Source organism: Dromiciops gliroides, chromosome 4, assembly GCF_019393635.1.
Source record: "Dromiciops gliroides isolate mDroGli1 chromosome 4, mDroGli1.pri, whole genome shotgun sequence".
In the NCBI taxonomy this organism is placed as follows: Eukaryota; Metazoa; Chordata; class Mammalia; order Microbiotheria; family Microbiotheriidae; genus Dromiciops; species Dromiciops gliroides.
In genome coordinates this window covers 374,460,785-374,482,319 of record NC_057864.1, presented here as the reverse complement: position 1 = coordinate 374,482,319, position 21,535 = coordinate 374,460,785, and the positions used below count along the sequence as shown (strand labels likewise).

The 21,535-nt window shown below is 37.6% G+C and overlaps 1 protein-coding gene across 1 annotated transcript in view; it reads left to right on the top strand.

The window, feature by feature from the left end:
• IL22RA2 (interleukin 22 receptor subunit alpha 2) overlaps positions 1 to 21,535 on the top strand; it is a 126,496-nt gene that overhangs the window by 36,569 nt on the left and 68,392 nt on the right.

The window sequence follows — 21,535 nt, the reverse complement described above, 5'->3', positions numbered from 1 at the left end:
AACCCATCACCATTTTGTCTCTACATTATCTGATGGAGGAGGCTAAAAGGGTTAACAGATAACCTATCTACTGTAGCTAAAAGGGGTTAACAGATGACCTAAAATTTGATCATTAGTAGCTAAAAGGGTTAATAGAGAAACTAAGGTTGGTGTTGTTATCAAAAGTACAGTAACCAAAAGGGTTCGAATCCCTCTCAACCCACACAATCAATAGAGACAGTAACTAGGGACCATTAACCATTAATAGCCATTAATATTCCTGGATGACAGGACACCTAGAAACCAGATCTTAAGTAAAGAGATATCATAAACCCAGAGACCCTTTGGCTTTGTCAAGTTTGAGTATGTCTTTATGAACATGCGCAGAAACACCAAATGTGTTCTTAGGTTCACCTTATGACATTTATGATATGTAAACCCCCAAAACACAGCTCCAAGGAAAAAGGTACCCACCTCAGGGGTTGTCTTAGGACTCCAGGAAGTACAAATTAGGATAAGACCTCCCCCATACTTCCTTGGTGTCTCCCTGTAGCCTCACAATATTTTAATAAAACTTAGGAAACTGAGTCACTGAGTCTTGTAATTCTTTGAGACACTTCACGATCAATTTGATCAATTAAATCCATCCCTAATTCATTACCCATACTGTCCTAAGAGGAGAGTGCTCACCAACCAGACAGCCTTCTGAACCTAGAGTGCAAGCCGAGAATGGCATTCACCTCATGGTCTGAGTCTTTTTCTTCTTCCAACAGAGGTGGCTCTTACACACTGATCAAAGCTAATTGGCTAGCATCATTCAATTAAATTGGTTAACATGACTTGAGGGTGGTCCATATTAAGAAGAGCTCTACCATGATGACATCAAGGTTTAATGGGAGACTTAACCCCCTGAGGGCAAAGTCAAAGTCCAGATAGGTGCAGCTTAATCCCATCAGTTCACTGAGCTAGTCAGAGTCTATTCTCCAACTCTATTGTATGCCCTAAGGACTAATGATGAAGTATACTGTTCACCTCCAGAGGAAGAACTGATATTGTCTGAATGCAGAGTGAGGAATGCTATTTTTCATTTTCTTTCTTTCTTTTCTTTCTTTCTTTTTTTCTTTTTTATGACTAATGACTAATATGGAAATGTTTTACATTATTGCACATGTATAATCTATATCTGATTGCTTACTGTTTGGAGGTGGGGGGAGGGAGGGGCAGAATTTGGAACTCAAAACTTTTTTTGGAAAGTTAAAAATTGGGGGCAGCTAGCTGGCACAGTGGATAAAACACTGGCCCTGGATTCAGGAGGACCTGATTTCAAATCCAGCCTCAGATACTTGACACTTACTAGCTGTGTGACCCTGGGCAAGTCACTTAACCCTCATTGTCCCACCCAAAAAAACCCCCAACATAATAAATGTCAAAAAAAAAAGTTAAAGTATTTTAACATGTAATTGGGGGGAAATTTTATATATAGTAAGGTGGTCCAAAATCTACTTATAACCTTTTAGTTTCATTTTTGTTTTGTGACAGGATCAGGGTTACCCTAACCCTAATTCTGAATACTAGATTTGGACTCAAGAAGAACTGAGTTCAAATCCTGCCTCAGCCATTTACTAGCCTTATGACCTTAGGCAAGTCACTTTACTTCTGTCTCAGTTTCTTCAACTATAAAGCTGGAATAATCACATCTACCTCCAAGATTTGTTGTGAGGATCAAAAGAGATAATAAATTTGTTGTTGTTGGCTCTTTGTTCTGGAAGAGGACCATGACATCAGGAGGTGGTGTCATGCCTTGCAGTGAATTAGATTTAGGTGAGGCAGGGTTGTGCAAAGTCACCAGCCTTTCTCTCTCCTCCAGAACCACCTGGATCCAGGGGCAAGATAGATATCAGGATAACTGGAGATAGCCCCAGGTGTTTGAAACAATCAGGGTTAAGTGACTTGCTCAGGGTCATATAGCTAGCAAGTTTCAAATATCTGATGCCGGATTTGAATTCAGGTCCTCCTGACTCCAGGGCCAGTGTTCTATCTACTACACCACCTAGCTGTCGCATATATTTGTAAAGTGCTTTGCAAACCCCTAACATATCCCTTGTATAGTTGGGAAGTTCACAGGTGTTGAATATTGCACATTTATTGGTTGTCCTGATTTCTTCTTCTTCTTCTTCTTCTTCTTCTTCTTCTTCTTCTTCTTCTTCTTCTTCTTCTTCTTCTTCTTCTTCTTCTTCTTCTTCTCTCTCCTTCTCTCTCCTTCTCTCTCTCCTCTTTCTCTTTCTCTTTCTGTCTTTCAAAATGACTATTTCTTATGGGGCTGGCTCTCTCAGAGGGGAAGAAGAAGCATGCTGGGGAAAACTATGATAATATAAAAAGCAACAACAAAATTAATAAAAATATTTTTAAAGTGTTTTGCAAACCTTAAAGCACTATATAAATGCTAGTGATGATAACGATGCCCCGATACACCCAAATGAAGTGTTTTGAGGAACATCAGTCCCTGCCACCAATCCTGGATAGCTCTTTGGTGACTTAGAATGATTCTCAAAGTTGTCCCTTAGTCACAGTTGTTAATGGTCTTTCCCAGTTACATGTAATGAATCTCAATAACATACTTGAAGTTCTTGGATACATCCAAATTTGAGTCTTTTTGAGATACCAAACGCTTGCTCCCACTCCCAAATGTATAGTGATACAGCTTCAACATGCACACAAAATGTTACAAAGTTCCTCTAACTCCTGCCAGCTTTAGTGAAACAGCCAAAGAAAATTAGAAAAGAAAGAAAAAGAAAGTAAAAATTTAAAATAAACTGGAACAAACAAAAAATTTTCCGAGGGATATATAGAACCATCCAACTGTAGGTCTGGACTTCTCCTATACTAGGACAAATAAACTATATTTTTTTAAAAATCAAACAAGCTTAAATGATCCCCAAAGGTGTAGGGTCCTTAAACAGGGATTGTTAAGCATGTGAAATTCCTTGGAAATCAACCCCTGGCACTTCAATCAGCTGCTGCCTTCACTCAGAAAGAGCCAAGCTGATATACCATATAAATCAAGGGACAGTGTTAGAGGTGAGGGAGAATTTGTTAATGATCCAATTGTATTCTTTCCAACAATTCTGGGAAGCTATTCCAAGTTGGTAACTGTATTTTGTGATGAAATTTGTCCCTGCACTGTCTTCTGCTTTAGTCATTTATGAAATCATGATTTTGAATGTGAAGAAACCTGGGGCCACCTACCCCAACACATCCATTTTACAGAAACTGAAAAATCAAGAGGTTTGCCCAAGCTGACATAAAAATTTAGAGGCAGGATTGAAATCCAGAAATAGACTCTGAATGCAGTTCCCCATCCACTGTATCACTCAGCCTCATTCATTCAAAAAGCTTCTTTTTTTTTTTTTAAAGTGAGGCATTTGGGGTTAAGTGACTTGCCCAGGGTCACACAGCTAGTAAGTGTTAAGTGTCTGAGACCAGATTTGAACTCAGGTACTCCTGACTCCAGGGCCGGTTCTCTACCCACTGCGCCATCTAGCTGCCCCACAACAAGCTTTTTAAAGTATCTACTGTGTACCAAGCATTCTGATAGGTGTAAGGGTTGGGGTAATAGGGTGTTTTACAGTCAAAAACAAAACAGTCCTTGCCATGGGAGAGCTGACATTCTATATAGAGAGAGGAAAGAACATGTAAACAGAAAAGGAAACACAAAACTTATATGAAGTAAATATAAAATCATTTCTGGGGTGGAGGAGATGGGGAAGGGGGAAGCAGAATGAACCTTGTGTGCAAGGTGCCATTGGAACTGAACCTTTAAACAAGCTAAGCAGAGGTAAAGGGTAGGTACATTGGAGCCATAGGAGGCAGTCTATGCAAATGAATGGAAATACTAAAGATAGAATGTAATGTACAGGGAAAACCAATTTGGACAGTTTGCAATCTAGCAAATGTTAGGGAAATAACGTGAAAGACTGTGAAAGGCTTAAAATACCAAACAGAGTGTTTTGTTGCCTCTAGCAATCCAGGAGGCAATAGGGAGTCACAGAACCTTCAGGAGTAGGGGAGTGACGTGATGTGATCAGATATGTGCTTCAGGAACATCTGTTTGGATGGATGGATTGAAAAGGGGTAGATGCCAAATAGTAGGGTATTGCAATAGAGCAGTGATGAAGGCTTAAATTAGAGTGGGTAGGGGCAGCTAGATGGCGCAGTGGATAGAGCACCGGCCTTGGATTCAGGAGTACCTGAGTTCAAATCCAGCCTCAGACACTTAACACTTACTAGCTGTGCGACCCTGGGCAAGTTACTTAACCCCCATTGCCTTACTAAAAAAAAAAAAAAAAATTAGAGTGGGTAGCTTGGTGCAAGGAGAGAAGGGGCCAGATGCTAAAATGACATGGAGGTAGATTTGCTAATGATGCCTTTTTTAAAATCCTCCTTTCTTCAGGAGCACACTTGTGCCATTAGAATGCCATTGATTCACTGGGAAGATAGAAGTAGTGGTCACCATCACGATGATCCAATGAATAACAAGGAAGACATTTTTTCCCTGCTGGTTATTGTATACTTCCTTCTCAACCTGCACATTTCACAGAAACCTCATGCTTGCACACATGAATATTTTCTTTTAGAAAAAGGGAGATCTGCAATTATTTTTACAAGCAACTACTTTCACCACCAAGGACAACAGAATCATAACATTTGAATTCTAATATCACAGTCCCATATGTGCTTATAAGGGACATAGAAATGGTATCAAAGAGAGCAAGACACAAGGAAAAAGCCAGATTATACCATAAATAAAGGAGATCCAAGCTAGAAGTGATATAATTGGGGTGGCATTGAAGGGTTGATTCATAAGTTATCAGAAGGAGGGCACGACACAAAGGGGCTGAAAAAAATCTTCTCTCTATTGCTAAATCAGGAACAGTGTGTTGTGGTTTCATGTTCTCCTTACATTTCACAGGGTCTTCTGACTCACCAAGTGTTGAAGCATCTTTCATTTGCAGTAATTATTCATATATGCCTGAACTTGTTTGCTAGATCTAAAGGCCATGTTTCCTTCTGTTGTAAATGTTTTCCCTACTGATTTATCTACTTATATTCAAGACATTTGGGTTTTCTTCTTCCTGAGATCTTTGGTAATTTTGGTCTTTTTTTCCCCTCTAATTGTCTCTTATTCACTTTCTGACTCTGTCCCCTATAATGGTGGTATCCTTGGAGGCTAGATCTCAAAATATTTCATTCTCCTCCCATGTTGGTCAATTAATGGTTCACCAGCATAGGTTTCTGCTTCTAACCACTTTGGGATGGTTAAAACTGGCCCCAGATGGATGTTGTGCTCATTTCCTCAGGCCTAGTGGAATGTTGCATGCAATTCCCTTACACACACACACACACACACACACACACACACACATTATCTGCTCCTGAACCTGAAGTTTACAGCTTTGCAGCACTGATGCTATGGAATTGTCTGTCCCAGCATGGTACCAGCAGAACTGTTATGCTGGTGCTATGGAGTTGTGGTTCCCAGCAGACTTTTCCTTCTAAAGGGCTGCTGCCTGCTATACCGGTTAGCTGTCACTGCCTAGGCAAGATGCCACAGCCTAGAGCTGGAGTCTTCATGGTACTGGAAAGAGGAAGGGAGTACCAGATTGTGGGATTGGATTTTGTTGCAAGCCCAAACTTGTGCATCAGATTCTTGGGTCTGCTAGGGCAGCTGCACTGTCAGTAGCATGGGAACTGGATGAAGGATTTTAGATGAGCTTAAAGGCAATGAGAGTTCATGGTTTGTTGGTTGTTTATGGGGTTTTTTTGGGGGGGGGCAGGGCAATGAGGGTTAAGTGACTTGCCCAGGGTCACACAGCTAGGAAGTGTCAGGTATCTGAGGCTGGATTTTTACTCAGGTCCTCCTGAATCCAGAGCCGGAGCTTTATCCACTGTGCCATCTAGCTGCCCCAGTTTGTTGGTTTTTTAACCTTATTTTGGATTCTGATTGTCCTAGACCATGGAGACAATGGACAATCCTTGGTATATAATTTCTGTTTTGAAGAGGTTTGAGAGGTCATAGGCATAAGAGAACAAACAGGTCTAGTCCTCCATCTTGTTGCTCATGTGACCCAGAATTCAACTAACAATGTATTGTTTTGTAAAAAACAAACAAACAAACCTATCTCTCATGAATGTAATTATTTTTGCACTTTATTTATTCACCCCTTCATTCACATGCCCACTTATTTATTTATCTGTTTTTTATTTGTTTGTTTGTATATGTGCATAGCTATTACAACTTGTGATTTCAACCATGGAGTGAACAGGACAGTAACTTAGGGACAGTAAGTGGTTGAGTTATTAGCCCATGGTCAAACAACTAAAATCCAAGTTTCTCTGACTCAGTCTCATCCTACCTCTGATATAGGATTAGGCTGCCTCTTGTAGTTTCTAGTTACTCCCCACCCCCACGCCCCCAAAAAAACTATCTACCAGGAACTGGACCATTTCGGGTAACTTTAGAATAAACCTGTGTGTTTGCATATGGAATTGTGGGTAATATGTGCGTAAGCTCTAAATCAATGAACTGCATCAACTGGGGCTACATCTTAGCCATTTCCTCAAAATATTTCACATGGTATAATGCTTTCTTTGCACCTGCAAAGAAACCACACAGTCTAGGATCTTTTTTGCAGTTTATTGACTTTGAAATAAAGCCACCCCTAGCCACTGACATCACTACTGCCCAGATGTGCACACTCAAACACACAAATTCACACACATTCTTTGTAGAACCAACTTCATTTTTGAAGTTAGAAATATTTTAAGAACATTTAGAACTGTTGATGAGAACAGTCTGCATTGCAAATTCGGGTACAGTCAGGTAATGTGTGTGTCTTTAATAAAAAAGATAAAGAAAATAATCATTTGGGGCTTGAAGGAACCTATGTATTTAGCAAAACCAAAAGAATGAAAAAAAACCATCCAGGTCAATTTCAGTGTCCAAAACCACTTTCTAAGCCTTTAAATATAGCTTAATGTAACATTTTTTTTTAAAGAGAAAAGGTTCCCATTTCATCATAACAGGAATCAGAGTTTATTTAGGAACTTAATTTATTCTCATATAGCATTTTCCAACTGATTAACTGAAATACTGGTGTGTGCTATATGAAATAAGAATTGTAAGTGTGCATAATAATATTGAGCATAGGTTTTTAAGGTGACATGAGATAGAGGTTAGGGGGAGAAGGAGGGGATCCTAGTTTTCAATTTACTGATAGGTGCAATGGGCTGGCTAATGTAGCTCAATAAGGGTAGCACAGGAGGTGGACTAGGAGTGTGGAGTGAGTTCAAGATCAATGAGAGTCAGTCCATGGATTTTTTTTAGACTTCCTTTTGGATTCTGGGTATCCTAGACCATGGAGACAGTTGATGTTGGAGAAGGACTGATGTCATTAATTTTTATTATTTGTGACTCAGTGTCATTACTCCTACAGCTCTTGGTTAACTGAAAGCCTAACTTCTCTCTCTCTCTCTCTCTTTCTCTCTCTCTCTGGTGGGGCAATGAGGGTTAAGTGATTTTTCCAAGGTCACACAGCTAGTAAATGTCAAGTGTCTGAGGCCAGATTTGAACTCAGGTTCTCCTGAATCCAGGGCCAGTGCTTCATCAACTGTCCCCTCTAGCTGCCCCCCAAGCCTGTCTTCTCTTAATAGTAATATCAGCTGACTAAAACCTGACTCCTAGAATAATGATATAAAAGTAAAATTTTTTACATTCCTGAGATAATCAACCCACTATGAAAGCTGCAAATGTAGTTTAACTGTAAGCTAACTTTGTTTACCCATAAAGTCTATTTAACTAGGTTTGTTTCTTTAGATTTATGAGATTATGATTCTGTTTAAATTTCTTCAATTATCATGGCATTGAAGGAAGTATGGGATTATGAATCTGTCTTTCAAAATTTTTATAGCCTAAAAGAATATATGATATGTATATGTAAAATTAATATTTAAAAGAATTATATCTCTGTTACTATGACATAATTTCATCCATAAAAGCCTCTTTGGAATCCTAATATTTATTTTAGGGGTATTTTTAAAAACCTTTATTATGCATAACCATAATAAAACCTATATATTTCTCTCTATGATTTCTGCATTATGGTAATTTTATTTTTTAAATTTATTATTTATTTTTAACATTATTTTTTAGACTTTGACTTCCAAATTCTCTCCCTTCCTCCTAACCCTCAAAAGGCAAAAAATATATCAATTGTAATTTGTGAAAAAATATAAAATATATTTCCATATTAGCTATGTTACAACAAAAAACAAGACAAATAAAGAAAAAAATATGCTTCAATTTGCATTCATACTCCATAAGTTCTTTCTCTGGAGATGGAGAGCGTTTCTCATCATAAATCCTTTGGAATTATCTGGGATCATTGCATTGATCAGAATAGCTAAGTCATTCACAGGTGATCATCACACAATATTGTTGTTACTGTGTGCAATACTTCCCTGGTTTTGCTCACTTCACTTTGCATCAGTTCATATAAATCTTCCCAGGTTTTTCTGAAACCATCCTGTTTCTCATTTCTTATGGTACAATAGTATTCCATAACAATCATATAGTGCAATTTGTTCCCCAATTGATGGGCATTCCTTAGATTCCCAGTTCTTTGTCACAACAAAAAGAGCTGCTATAAATATTTTGTACATACAGGTGCTTTTCCTTTTTTTTTTTTTTAAATCTCTTTAGGATACAGACATATAGTAGTGGTAAACTTGGGTCAAAAGGTAAGCACAGTTTTATAGCCCTTTGGGCATAGTTCCAAATTACTCTCCAGAAGGGTTGGATTAGTTCACAACTTCACCAATATTGTTTTAGTATCCCTATTTTTCCACATCCCCTCCAACAGTTGTCATTTTCCTTTTCTGTCATATTAGCCAGTCTGATAGGTTTGAGGTGGTAACTTAGAATTGCTTTAATTTACATTTCTCTAATCAATAATTATTTAGAGTGTTTTTATTTGTCTAGAAATAGTTTTGATTTCTTCTTCTAAAAACTGCCTGTTCATATCTTTTAATCCTTTATCAACTGAGGAATGACTCATATTCTTATAAATTTGACTCAATTCTCTATATATTTGAGAAGTGAAGCCTTTATCAGTGAAACTTGCTATAAAATTTCCCATCAGTTTCCTGCTTTCCCTCTAACCTTGGCTGCATTAGTTTTGTTTGTGCAAACTCTTTTTAATTTCATGCAACCCGAATTATCCATTTTATATTCCATAATGCTTTCCATCTTTTGTTTGGTCATAAATTCTTCTTTTCTTCATATTATCTGACAAGTAAAATTTTACATGCTTCCCTAATTTGCTTATGATATCATCCTTTATGTTTAAATCAGGAAACCATGGTATATACAATGTGACATGTTGGTCTATACCTAGTTTCTGCCAAACTGCTTTCTGGTTTCCCAGCAACTTTTGTCAAATAATGCATTCTTGTCCCCAAGGCTTGAATCTTTGTGCTTACCAAACACTAGATTACTATGGTCATTTACTAATGTGTATTCTTTACCTGATCTATTTGTTCTACAGGTCTTTTTCTTAGTCAATGACAGATTGTTTTCATGATTATCACTTTGTAATACAGTTTGAGATCTCGTACTGTTAGAATACCTTCCTTCACATTTTTTCCCAATGATTTCCTTGATATTCTTGACCTTTTGTTTCTTCTTCTAAATGAATGTTATCATTTTTTCCATAAAATAATATATAAGTTGAAAACTATCTCTACATGCAACTGGAAAATAATAAAATACTTTTATAATTAAAAAAAATTAGATTAAGCCAATAATAATAATATATAATAAAAAATATAAAATATTTGTGGTAGTTTGGTATGACACTGAATAAGTAAATTAATTTAGGTAGAATTGTCATTTTAATTATATTAGTTCATTCTACCCATGAGCAATTAATATTTATCTGATTGTTTGGATTTATAATTGCGTTCACATAGTTCTTGGGTTTACCTTGGCAGGTAGACTTCCAAGTATTGCAATATATTGCAGTTATTTTAAATGGAATTTCTCTACTTCTTCCTATTGGACTTACTTGGTAATATATTGAAATGCTGATAATTTATGTTGGTTTATTTTATATCCTATATATTTGCCAAGGTTGTTCATTGTTTCAGCCTGGTTTTTTAAGTTGTTTCTCTAGGATTCTCTAGGTATACCATCTTATTATCTGCAAAGAGTGCTAGTTTTGTTTCCTCATTGTCTATTCTAATTCTTTCCATTTCTTTTTCTTCTCTTATTACTAAAGCTAGCATTTCGAGCACAATATTGAATAATAGTGGTGATAATGGGCAACCTTGCTTCACCCCTGATCTTAAGGGATAAACTTCTAGCTTATCCCCATTATACATAATGCTTGCTAGTGGTTTTAGATAGACACTACTTATTTTAAGGAAAGTCCTATTTATTCTTATTCTTCTAGTTTTTCTAATAGAAATGAGTGTTCTGTTTTGTCAAAAGCTTTTTTCTGCATCTATCGAGATAATTGCATGACTGTTGTTTCTGTTATTGACATGGTCATATATGCTGATAGTTTTTCTATTATTAAACAAGCCTAGAATTCCTGATATAAATCACACTTGGTCATCATGTATGATTTCTGTGATATGTTGTTGTAATGTTGTTGCTAGTATTTTATTTAAATTCTTTGTATCAGTATTCATTAGTGAAAATAGTCTATAAGTTTTCTTTATCTGTTTTGGCTCTACATGGTTTAGATATCAGCATTGTATTTGTGTCATAAAAGGAATCTGATAGTACTCCTGCTTTGTCTATTTTTCCAAATAGTTTATATAGTATTTGAATTTATTGTTCTTTAAATATTTGGTAAAATTCACTTGTGAATTCATCTGACCCTGGGGATTTTTTCTTAGGGAATTCATTTATGACTTGTTGAATTTCTTTTTCTAAGAGAGGGTTATTTAATTATTCTATTTCCTCTTGTGTCAATCTGAGCAATTTATATTTTTGCAAATATTCATTCATTTCACTTAGATTGTTACCTTTGTTGGTATATAATTGGGCAAAACACCTAATAATTCCTTTACTTTCATCTTCATTAGTGGTACATTCACCCTTTTATTTTTTATATGGGCAATTTAGTTTTCTTCCTTTTTTAAATCAAATTAACCAATGGTTTATCTAATTTGTTGGGGTTATTTTATAATACCAGCACCTAGTTTTATTTATTAGTTCTTTTTTGTGGTTGATTTATTAAAGCATCAGTAACCTACTTTTGTTGTTTAGTTGTGTCCATGTCTGACTCTTTGCGTCTCTTTTTAGGTTTTTTTGACAGAGATACTGGAGTGGTTTGCCATTTCCTTCTTCACCTCATTTTATAGATGAGAAACTGAGGCCAATAGGGTTAAGTGACTTACCCAGGGTCACACTGTTTGAGGCTGCATTTGAACTCAGGGAGATAAGTCTTCCTGACTCCAAGCCTAGCATTCTATCCACCATGCCACCTAGCTACATGAACTCAAAGAGGAGATATTTCTCTTATAACAAAGGTAACCTTTTTTTTTTAAAGATCCCACTATGCTTATTTGTCAGCTAAAAATAAAAAAGCATTTATTGGGTAGAGCAAAAAACTGCTTTAAAACTTCCCTGCAACAAGATGTCTCCCATACAAATGTCAGAAGTATACAAAATATGTAACAACAATGACCTTATTCAATGGTTCTCTGATTATTAATATCAACCAAAGTATAAATTAGGGTGAGATAGATGCGTCAAACTGTCTGGTCAGATAGGTAGATCATAAGATCATGGGTCTAGAGCTGGAAGAAACTTTAGAGGTCATCTTTTTCCACTTCATTTTTCAGAAGAAGAAACCAAGGCCCAGAGAGCTTGTTACCTTTCCTAGGTCATAGGTAGCAAGTATCAGAGTAGGCATTTGAACTTAGAGGTCCTCCCACTGCCTCTTTCCTCCAAATAGTCCTTCCTACAGATAACATTGTTCTGATTGTAACAGGCTCCAACTCTTAAATGAGATGCATAAATACTCTTTTTAAAAAAAAAAAAGTTATTTTGACTTCTGAATTTTCTTCTTCCCCTTCTCTCACCCAGAGAGAAGGCAAGAAAAACAAAGTAAAGAAAAATAAAAACAAGTATGTGTATTCATGCAGAATCCCAAATTATCTTCCCTCCCCCTTCCTCTCAAAAAAAAAATGAAAAAGAAAGAAGGAAAATATACTTCAGTCTGTACTCTGAATCCATCAGTTCTGTCTGGAGGCAGGTAGCATGTTTCATTCTGAGTCCTCTGGAATTATGGTTGATTATAGTGTTGAAGAGAGTTCCCAAGTCTTTTTTTTTTTTTTTGCTTTGAATAGAATTTTATTTTCCAAAATATATGTAAAAACAAATTTTAACATCAATTTCTTAAAACTTTGTGTTCCGACTTCTCTTCCTCTCTCCATTCCCACACCCCACCTACAAGAACTAAAGCAATTCAAAATAAGTTATACATGAGTAGTCATGGAAAAATTCCCATATTAGCTAGGTGTTTTTGTTTTTGTTTTTTAGTGAGGCAATTGGGGTTAAGTGACTTGCCCAGAGTCACACAGCTACTAAGTATTAAGTGTCTGAGGCCGGATTTGAACTCAGGTACTCCTGACTCCAGGGCCAGTGCTCTATCCACTGCACCACCTAGCCACCCCCCATATTAGCTAGTTGTGAGAGAAAACAGTCAAAAAACCCCAAAACTTCAGATTAAGGAATTGTCAAAGAGGAAAAGAAAAAAAAATTTTTTTTTAATGTGGTTCCATCTGTTTTCAGATACTATCAGTTCTTTCTCTGCAGATGGGCTGCAAACTTCATAAGTCCTTCAGGGTTATAGTGGATCTTTGCCTTGCTGAAAATAACGACATGCTTCCCAGCAGATCATCCCCCACTATTGCTGTTATTTTGTATACAGTACATTTCACTGTGCTTCAGTTCATGTAGGTCTTTCCAGGTTTTTCTGATAGTATCCTGATCATCATAACCTATATATGGTACCTTAACCTTGACAGAGATTTTTCTTCATAATAGCCCAGCAAAGTAGGTACCATATGTTTTGCCATTATAATCAATCATCATAACTATTTCCCTCCATCCCACTCCCTTCTCATGACATTTACTCTATCTTCTTTTTACCTATTCCTCCTCAAAAGTGTTTTACTTCTGACTATCCTCTCCCCTGCTCTGCACTCCTTTTTTTCACCCTTCCTTCCTTATCCTTCTCCCCTCCCACAGGAGTTAAATAGATTATTCCTCCCAATTGGGTATGAATGCTATTCTCTCCATGAGCCCACTCCGATGAGATCAAGGTCCCTGAGCTAATTCTGTGTTCTAAATTTTTCTTCCTCCCTCCCTCCTCAACCCTCCCTATGAGATCAAGCAATTCAATATGTCATACTGGTTCAGTAATGCAGAACACCTTCGTCTTCCTTGAAAGTGTTTTGCTTTTTACTGCTTTCTCCCCCAATCTGCCCTTCCCTCCTTCCTTTCTCCCCTCCCCTCCCTCAGGGCAAAAATATATTACTATACCTACTTGAGTATGTATGTTAGTCCTTCTTTGAGCCAATTCTGATGATATTAAGGGTCACTCACTCCCCAACTCCTTCCCTCTTTTCTCCTCCCCTCCATAAGCTTTTTTCTTGTTTCCTTCATGTGAACTACCTCTCCCCAGACCATCTCTCCCCTTCTCCCTCCCCCAGTCTATTCCTCCTACACCTCAGCCCTATTTTAAAGATGTCATCATGGGTTAGCTTGGTGGCACAGTGAACAAAGCACCAGCCCTGGACCCAGGAGGCCCCAAGCCCAAATCCAGCCCCAGATATAAGACGCCCCACCCTGTCTGCCCCACAAAGAACAAAACATAAATGCTTTACAGATAGCCTCTCTTCATATTCAGTTCAGAACTGTGTCTTCTGTGAATTCCTTTACTGAGTTAGTTCTTATGATTTCGAAGTAATATCTTCCCATGTAGGAATGTAAACAGTTTGATCTTTTAATATTCCTCATGAAGTCTTTTTCCTGTTTACGTTTTTATCCTTCTCCAAGGTCTTGTATTTGAAAGTCAAATTTTCTATTCAGTTCATGTCTTTTCATCACAAATGCCTGAAAGACCTCTTTCTCATTGAAATCCCATTTTTTCCTCTGAAAGATTATACACAGTTTTTCTGGGTACATGATTTTTGGCTGAAGTCCCAGTTCCTTTGCCCTCTGGAATATCATATTCTATGCCCTTCGATCCTTTAATGTAGAAGCTGATAGATCTTGCTTTATCCTTATTGGAGCTCCACAGTATTTAAATTCCTTTTTTCTAGCTGCTTGCAATATTTTCTCCTTGACCTGGGAGCTCTGGAATTTGGCTATAATATTCCTGGAGGTTTTCCTTTTGGGATCTCTTTCAGGAGGTGATCGGTAGATTCTTTCAATTTCTATTTTAGCTTCTGCTTCTAGAATATCAGGGCAATTTTCCCTCACGATATCTTGGAGGATGGTATCTAAACTTTTGTTTTGGTCATGGTTTTCAGGTAGTCCAAAGATTTTCAAATTATCTCTCCTAAATTTATTTTTCAGGTCAGCTGTTTTTCAAAGGAGATGTTTCACATTGCCCTCTATTTTTTCATTCAGTTGGATTTGCTCTACTGTGTCTTGGTTTCTCATAAGGTCACTAGCTTCCATTTGTTCCATCCTAATTCTTAGGCAGTTATTTTCATCAGACAGCTTTTTAATCTCCTTTCCATTTGGCTTTTCAAACTGTTGACTTTTTTTTCATGACTTCTGCATCGCTCTCATTTCTCTTTCCATTCTTTCCTCCCTTTATCTGCATCTTCTATTTCTCCTACTTTCTCTTCAAAGTCCCTTTTGAGAGCTTTCCATGGCCTGAGACCAGTTCATATTTTTCTTGGAAGCTTTGGATGTTGGACCTTCGACCCTGTTATTATCTTCTTCTTCTGAGGTTGTATTGTGGTCTACCTTACCCCCAAAGAAGTTTTTGATGGTCTTCTGCTTTCTCTGCCTACTCATCCTGGCTTACTATTTCTTGGCTTTTAACTCCTTCTTAAAGTGTGGTGCTGCTTCCAGGACACACTGTTCAAGCTACAGCATGGCCTGGGGGGTGATTGGGCTTCTTCTCAGCCTACCTGGCCTTGCTATTATTTGATTTTAAACTCTCCACTGGGGGGTGTGGGGGGTGTTGCTTCTTGGCTCAGCTCCTGTTCCCAGCTTCAGAGGGTCCCAGGTGTTTTGGTTTGGGGGGGGGGGCAGGTTTTAATCTCACCTGGCCTGTTCTCTGGTCCAGAGATAACCTCAAGCCTACTTCCTAAACAACCAACCAGCAAAGCTTTCTGTGGTGTGGTTTTTAGCTTCGATGAGACTGCTCCCCTGCTCCCCTCCCCCACCTGGGCCTCCCGCCACTCAGGATTTCTTCCTGGTTCCCTGCTGGGGTAGGATAGTCGAATCCTTCCCCCCAGTCCACTGGTACCCCTGCACTTACCCCACCTGGGGCCAGCCTTTCAACCCCACCACGCCCTCAGTTCCAGAAGACGCTGGTGCTGCAGCCAATTCAGAGGCACTGGGGCAAATTCCTCAGGCAGGTGTCTGGTGTGTTGGCCTATTGCAGGGTTAGGCTTTATTCATGGCCCAGCATGGCCCCCTGAAATCTATTTATAGCTGGAGAAAACTCTCAGCCCATATTTTTATGTATTTTTCTGCTCCAAGGCTTCTTTTATTGCTATTTTTTGGGGTGATTGTATCATGAGCTCTGTGTTTAATATCTTTCCTCTGCCATCTTGGCTCTGCCTCCAAAGGTAACTTTTTAAAAAAATCTCAGTGCCTAGTTCACTGATTGGCATGTAGTATGCTTGTGAATTACTTGTCTAGGTTAATTAAATTGAGTACTCACAAGCCTTGTAATGTAGGCAGTGCAATTATTCTTCTTCTTAATTTTACAAATGAAGAAACTGAATCTCAGAGGGGTTAAGGGATTTGCCAGTGGTCCCACAGTAAATTAATATCAGAACTAGGAAAAGAACTCAGGTCTCCTGACTCATATGCTGATGCTTTTTCCACTATTTCATTCCTAGATGGAAGTGTTGGTTTTGGCAGCCTTGACAAATAGATTTTTGTTGTGTGTTCTGAACCATTTTTTCAAGTCATTCATCCTTCTGGATCTGGAGTCCACAAACCTATGTTTAAATCAAGATTTCAACCTTTACTATTTGTGTAATCCTAGCCAAATCACTTAAAGTCTACAAGCCTCTGTTTCCTCATCTGTAGAGAAGGGATAATGTATTTGCACTATTTCCTTCATAAGGACATTGGGAGGGTATGTCTTTGTAAGTCTTAAAGCACAATCTAAAAGGAAACAATCTGAGCTACCATCCAGAAAGCACCCTAGTGAAGACACAGGGAAAGAAGATATTGTTTGTACCCACCATGCATCTAGTTGGTAAGAGAAATAAATAATACAAGGTAGGAAAAAAAAAAACAGCAAAAAGAGTCAGAGGACCTGGATTCAAATCTTGTCTCTGCCACTAGCTATATGAGCTCGGGTTAGTCACTTAAACTTAACTTCCTGGTCAACTGTAAAATTAAGAGTTGGACTAGATGGTCTCTGAAGTCCCTTCCAGCATGATGGTCCCCTAATCTGAAATGCCACGAGAGGGTCTCAGACAACAGGCCATGGAGAGATCCAGCCATGCAGTCTTTCAAAAACTAAAATCCATTAGGTAAGACCCAAACAAAGGTGCACCAATGTTGTCTCATATCATGACTCTATTTCTTAACTGAGAGGAATGAAAATCGTTTTTTAACTTGAAGAGAAAATTTTTATTTCCATTGGCACATTTTTTCAAGTAGGGGAACACAATGGGATTGTTTTCCAGAAATAAACAGAAATGAGCAGCTCAGGAAGTCAGTAGTGTTTATAATACCTCACCCAGCTTCAGTGACCTTCTTTCAAGCCTTAGCCAGCAGCAGCAGAAACATTGCTCTGGGTTTTAAATTCTAAGAATGTATGTCAATATTTGGGACTGTGCAGCGGAGTGGATTAGGAGTGGATTAAAGATAACATCTTCTCCATAAGGGGAATTCTGTCTGACTAATCTATTAGAACTCTCTGTGGCTTGGGGATGATGAAGAGCCAGTGCTTATGTTTGAGCCAGGCTTTCAAATAGTATTGGAAATTATTCCCAAGCAGGATGGGTGGTACTGCTTCCTTGTGAACAGGAACATGGATTAGATAGAAGGAACAAAAGACCAAGTTACACACATACTCTCCCCAGAAAAATGGAAAGATTGTAGTTTTCTTAGCACTTATGTGAAATGGGTTTAATTTAAAATCATGATAAATAATCTGAAGGAGGAAATACACGGTGAAAACCCCAGGTTTACAGATTGCACTGATCTCTTTTCTTCTGACTAGTGAATGGGTAATGCAGTAGAATGTTTGTTTGGTGGTTTTGTTTTGTTTTGTTTTGTTTTGTCTTGTTTTCGGGGCAATGAGGGTTAAGTGACTTGCCCAGGATCACACAGCTAGTAAATGTCAAGTGTCTGAGGCCGGATTTGAACTCAGGTCCTCCTGAATCCAGGACTGATGCTTTATCCACTGCATCACCTAGCCGCCCCAATGCAGTAGAATGAAAAGGGTAGTGGACTTGGAGTCCAGATATAACAGTTAAAATAAGGTAAACTAAGGGACAAAGTTCCTAGAATGATTAATTTATTAGTAAAACATGAATTTACCAACAAACAGGATTACGCTTCCTTGGCAAAGCAAAGACCCCCAGTGAGGGAGACAATTCTCTTTGAGGAGTAAAGAACAAAGAACGGGATTTCACAGATATGGTTGGGAATAAGAGCTCAGTATCATGAATGGTAAAATCAATATGATTGATTACATAACTGAGATATAGGTTACAATATGGTTGGTTGAAAGCTGGGAATGAGGAGTCAGCAACAACTTCCTTCCCTCCTATGACTAAGAAATGTTCATTGTTTGAGTTCACCTGCAATGTTAGAGATAGTGGACCATCTTTGATGTCTACCTGCATTTGTCAAGAATAGTATATTTCCTTGAGGCAAGAATAGAATGGTGACTAGGAAGATAACTGGATTTCTAAACTAAACTCATTGCAGGCCTACTGAATTTTTTAACTAAATTCAGAAATAAAGAACCATAACTTAGTCAGTAACAGGAAAAAATCAATTAATTATAAATAAGATCAATTATAATGATACAGAATTAATCTTAATCATTTCACAGATACTATTTTCATATCACACCTCTAGTACTTCCAAGTTGTGTGACCTTGAGCAATTCAATTAAAGTTTCTGATCCTCAGTTTATTCATCAGTGAAACTGAATTAATCAGTTAACAAATTAGCATTTATTAAGCATCTGCTTCTACCAGGTATATATGCTGTGTTAAGCATTGGTGACACAAAGACAAAAAATGAAAGCAATTTCTGGTTTTGAGGAGTTTACATTCTATTGGGTGAAATAAGTTCACATGTAAGTGGATTCTTTCAATTTCTATTTTACCCTGTGGATCTAAGATATCAGGGCAGTTCTCCTTGATAATTTCTTCAAATATGATTTCTAGGCTCTTTCTTTGATCATGGCTTTCAGGTAGTCCAATAATTCTTAAATTATCTCTCCACAATCTATTCTCCAGGTCAATTGTTTTTTGATGAGATATTTCATATTTTCCTCTATTTTTTCATTATTTTGACTTTTTTTCATGTCTTGATGTCTCATGGAGTCATTAGTTTCCACTTGCGCACTTCTACTTTCAAGGAATTATTTTCTTTTGTGAGATTTTATACCTCTTTTTTCCATTTGGTCAATTCTGCTTTATAAGGAGTTCTTTTCTTCAGTGAATTTTTGTACCTCCTTTTCTGTTTAATCTATTCTGTTTTTAATTTAATTTTTTTTAGTGAGGCAATTGGGGTCAAGTGACTTGCCCAGGGTCACAGAGCTAGTAAGTGTTAAGTGTCTGAGCCCATATTTGAACTCAGGTACTCCTGACTCCAGGGCTGGTGCTCTATCCACTGCAACACCTAGCTGCCCCTAACCTATTCTGTTTTTAAAGAAGTTCTCTTCAGTGCATTTTTGTGCCTCTTTTACTATTTAACCAGTTCATTTTTTAAGGTTTTACTTCAGCATTTTAAAGCCTCTTTTACAAAGCTATTAAATCTCTTTTCATAATTTTCTTGCATCACTCTCATTTCTTTTCCCAATGTTTCCTCTATCACTCATCCTTTCTTTAACTTTTTCCAGGAATTCTTGTTGTATTTGGGTCCAACTGGCATTTTTCTTTGAGGCTTTTTCTGGGTAGCAGTTTTCACATTTTTGTCTTCTGAGTTTATTTCTTGGTTTTCCCTGCTACCATAGTATATATTTATAGTGAAATTCTTTTGTTGTTGTTGTTGTTGTTGTTGTTTGTTCATTTTCCAGCCTATTTCCTGACTTTGAATTTTATGTTAAAGTTGGACTCTGTTTGCCTAGAGGTTGGAAGGAACTGTTCAAAGTTTCAGGGTTTTTCATACTGTTTTCAGAGCTGGTTCTGAGGATCTTAAAGTTTTTGGTACTTTGATGTGATACTGAAAGAAGTATGGTCACTACTTTCTTGGTCTGCACTCTGGTCTTTACTCAGGAAGGGTCCATGGTTCCTTGCAACCATAAGCACTAGTTCTTTTCTTTGCTTTGACACTATGACCAGTGCCCCTGCTCCCTTGTGATCAGCCATTAGCACTCCTCTCCTCCCTAGAAGTGCATATGGGCAATAGATTTTGTCAATCATTGCCAGCAAAGTATTCCCTGTAATTTCTTTCTGACCACTTGTCTGACCTCCTTACTGTCTGTGGGTGGAGAGCTCCCAAAGCTACTGCTGTTGTGGGTTGGTGCCTTGACTGCATGTGTGGGCTCTGAACAGGCCTCTAACACCATGAAACAGACTTCTCACACTCACCTCTGAAGTTTTCTTAGGCCCAAAATAATATTTCACTCTGACCTTTTGTTGGCTCTGCAGCTCCAAAATTTTATTTGAGGTGCTATTGAAAGTTGTTTGGAAATGAATGTTGAGAAAGTTCAGCTGGCTGGCTGCCCCTAATCCCTAATCTGTCTTGGCTACGACACACACACACAAACACACAATTTTAAGTCAAATTTACCTCATATACTTTCTTAAGTCTAGACAATCAACAGAGTAAATTAAGTCCTGATTGCTAGTGATTGCCAATTTCTGACAATTTTACAATTGGTGGTCCAGAAGTGGCTCTAACACACCCCCAATATGCAAAACTTTTGAGATTACATCACCAACTAAACATCAAACTAGATTTTTTTTTCTTCAGTCCCTACTAAATCTAAAAAAACAAAAAACAAAAAAAAATTCCCAATTTAGGAAATATGTTCCAGATGTAAAGCAATTGTGATTGAATCCACAGAAGAATGGAAAACTCCAACCACGTCAGTCTTATTTTTTTAATAAACATTTTTTATTTATTATAATTTTGGGTTCCAATTTTTATTCCTCTTTCCTTCCCTCCTCTTCTGCCTCCCTGAGGCAGTAAGTAATCAGATATAGGTTATGCATGTATAATCATGTAAAACATTACCATATTAGTCATTTTTATAGGAAAACTTGAAGTAAAAAGATGAAAAAAGTGAAAAATGGCATATTTCAGTGTGTGTTCCATCAATATCAGTTCTTTCTTTGGAGATAGATAGGATGTTTCATTAATAGTCTTTTGGGATTGTCTTGGATCATTGTATTGTTGAGAATAGTTAATTCATTCACACTTCTTCATCAAACAATATTGCTGTCTCTGTGTACAATGTTCTCTTGGTTCTGCTCACTTCACGATACATTATTTCATACATGTCTTTCTAGGCCTTTCCGAAGTCATCCTGCTTATCATTTCTTATAGTGCAGTAACATTCCATCACCATCATATATACCACAGCTTGTTTAGCCGTTTCCCAATTGATGGGCATTCCTTTGATTTCCAATTCTTAGCCACCACAAAAAGAGCTGCTACAAATATTTTTGTACAAATAGGTCTTTTTCTCTTTTTTGGTGATGCCTTTAGGATATAAACCTAGCAGTGGTATTGCTGGATCAAAAGATATGCACAGTTTTATAGCCCTTTGGGCATAGTTCCAAATTGCTCTCCAGAATAGTTGCATCTTTTCACAACTCCTCCAACAGTGGATTAGTGTCCCAGCTTTCCCACATCCCCTCCAACATCCAACATTTTGCATTTTTGTTATATTTGACACTCTGATATGTGTGAGGTGATACCTCAGAGTTGTTTTAATTTGCATTTCTCTGATCAATAGTGATCTAGAGCATTTTTTCATATGATTATGGATAGCTTTGACTTCTTTGTCTGAAAACTGCCTATTTGTATCCTTTGACCATTTATCAATTGGGGAATGACTTGTATTTTTATAAATTTGACTTAGTTCTCTAT